Here is a 2,571-nt window from a genome sequence, read left to right as displayed (position 1 = left end):
GATACCACATGGTCGGTTCAAAATAATTAATGGGCATAGGAACATATGGCTCAACATAATTAGTAGGCCTTTTAAATTAAGCAGAATGTGCATATTGTAACTGGACAGATAGAGCAATAATCGGGGTAGACGACCGAACCAAATGCTGCCCAACAACTGGCCCAACTAAATGATGTCTAATAGCAGTCCTTGAAAATGGAAAATATCCAGTAGCAGTCGACCTAGGCCTAGACACATTCAAACTGCCAAACCCATGAGTAGCACTAGACATAGGGCGACATAAATCTGCCGGATTAGGGTCAAATCTAATAAAGGAATCCATAGATCGAGTTAATGCAACACTATGGGTTTTAATTAGAAAGAGATTTCAATTAATCAACCTAGGGTTAGACGTTGTTAGTCTCGAGAGATATAATAATATAAATTAGTGATTTCTACGGATCGAGTCAAGTGAATAAATCCTCTAGTTTAAAGTCAAATAACAAGTGAAGTCTAGGTGGATTCTTCCTTGGGTATTGTCTAAATCAATCAGTTTTCCCAAAAGTATTTCCCCAATTTACTTCATGTGTATTCTTAGTTTAGTTAATTAGTTTAGATAAAGAAAATCCCCTTATTTTTAGGCTAGATAATAAAAAGAAAGTTAATACTAGTACTTTTGGTTCCTGTGGGTTCGACATTCTAGTCTTGCTATAAGCTATACAACTGTTCGATAGGTGCACTTGCCTTTATCATGATAATAGTTAGTTTTCAAGTACGATCAATGATAAATATAAAACTTATCACGCACATCAAGTTTTTGGCGCCGTTGCTGGGGAACTAAGATATTAAGAACACTTAATTTTTATTACTTTAGCCATTTATTTTATTGCAAGTTAAATTTTATTTTAATTTTGTTTATATTACTAAATTTTCATTTATTTACTTCTGGTAGGTTTTTATAGTTTATGACTAGAAGAAACCCGTTAGGACCATTACTTTTTAATAGTGAGATCGAAAGCACAACTCGCAGAAACCGAAGAGAAATAAGGCAAAGCCTATGATACATAGAGGAAGGGCAAGAGGATGATATTCAACCCATAACCGAGGAGATGGCTAATAATCATAATAATCAGTTGCCTCCTGTGGCTATTGCAAACCCAGTAAATCAGAATCTTGCTCCTCGTACTATGTATGATTATGCTAAACCTAATTTAACAGGAACTGAATTGAGTATAGTTACGCCTGTTATTGCTGCAAATAATTTTGAATAGAAACCTAACACAATTCAAATGATACAACAGTTTGTTCAGTTTCATGGTTTGCAGGATGAGGATCCAAACACTCATTTAGCAAATTTTCTGGAACTCTGTGACACTTTTAAAATTAATGGCGTTTCTGATTATGTCATTCGCCTTCTGTTGTTTCTCTTTTCATTTAGGAATAAGGCTAAACAGTGGTTGAACACGTTACCACAAGGGTCAATCACTACTTGGGAACAAATGACCGATAAATTTTTACTTAAATATTTTTCATCGGTTAAAATGGCGAAATTGAGGAATGATATCTCTTCTTTTGTGCAGATGGATCTAGAAACTCTTTATGATGCATGGGAGAGATATAAGGACCAATTAAGAAGGTGCCCTCACCATGGGTTACCTCTATGGCTGTAGGTTCAGACTTTTTACAATGGTGTGAACCCGTTAACAAGATAACTCATCGACGCAGCCACTGGTGGAACTTAAACAACAGAACACCTGAAGAGGCTGATGAATTTACTGAAGAGATGTCACTGAATAACTATCAGTGACAAGTCATGGGAACAAAGCCGACAAAAGCAGCCGGTGTTTTCAACCTCAACACGGTTACTATGTTGTCTAACCAGGTAGAACTTTTAAATAAAAAGATTGACGGTTTGTATAGTTCTACTCAGGTACATCCAGTGATGAGATGCGATTCAAATGGAGGAAAAGTACACACAGAATACGTAACATCTCGAAATAGGGCCTAAATGGAATAGTGGTTGCGAAACCACAAATCTAAGATAGAAAAGTTTATTTGGATTAATTTTTATGATTTACCAAATGATTAGATGCATGTGTTAGAGTATTGATAAGAAATTTTATAGATTGCATGTTTAATTTGCCTATTAGGGCTTATTTGTAGAATTGCTGTAACAGCCCGATTTAGGGCCTAAACGGAACGATGGTTTTAGAACCACGAATTCGAAGTCAAAAAAACTATTCCGATTAAGTTTTAAGTTTTGTTTATTGATTAAAATATTGTGTAAAAATATCGTTAAGTAATTTTACTGATAAAGTGCTTAATTGGACTTTTAGGACTAAATTGCAAAAGTTGCAAAATATTGTTCTAATTCATAAGTACTTGATTGAAATGGGGGTTTAAAGAGGAGGTCCTAAATGGTAATTAGACCATTATATTTTGTTTGGACAAAAATGGGCATGAATAGGACAAAATTTTAAAGAAAGGCCTTAAGGGCATTTTAGTCATTTGGTAATTAAAAGAAATGAAAAGGGAAAATAAAGCCAAAATTTACTCATCTTTTTCATGGAGGCCAAAATTAGCATGGAGGAA

At 34.7% G+C, this 2,571-nt stretch overlaps 1 non-coding gene across 1 annotated transcript; it reads right to left on the bottom strand.

Moving 5' to 3' along the window:
- Nucleotides 1-1,526: 1,526 nt before the first annotated feature.
- LOC121231081 (small nucleolar RNA R71) lies at nucleotides 1,527-1,633 on the bottom strand. The gene has a single exon (XR_005929149.1). It is a non-coding gene; the product is annotated as a small nucleolar RNA R71 (small nucleolar RNA).
- Nucleotides 1,634-2,571: the final 938 nt, after the last annotated feature.

This window comes from Gossypium hirsutum, chromosome A06 (genome assembly GCF_007990345.1).
Source record: "Gossypium hirsutum isolate 1008001.06 chromosome A06, Gossypium_hirsutum_v2.1, whole genome shotgun sequence".
Classification (NCBI taxonomy): Eukaryota; Viridiplantae; Streptophyta; class Magnoliopsida; order Malvales; family Malvaceae; genus Gossypium; species Gossypium hirsutum.
Note: the sequence above shows the minus strand (reverse complement) of the source record. Positions and strands in the feature narration are given on the sequence as shown.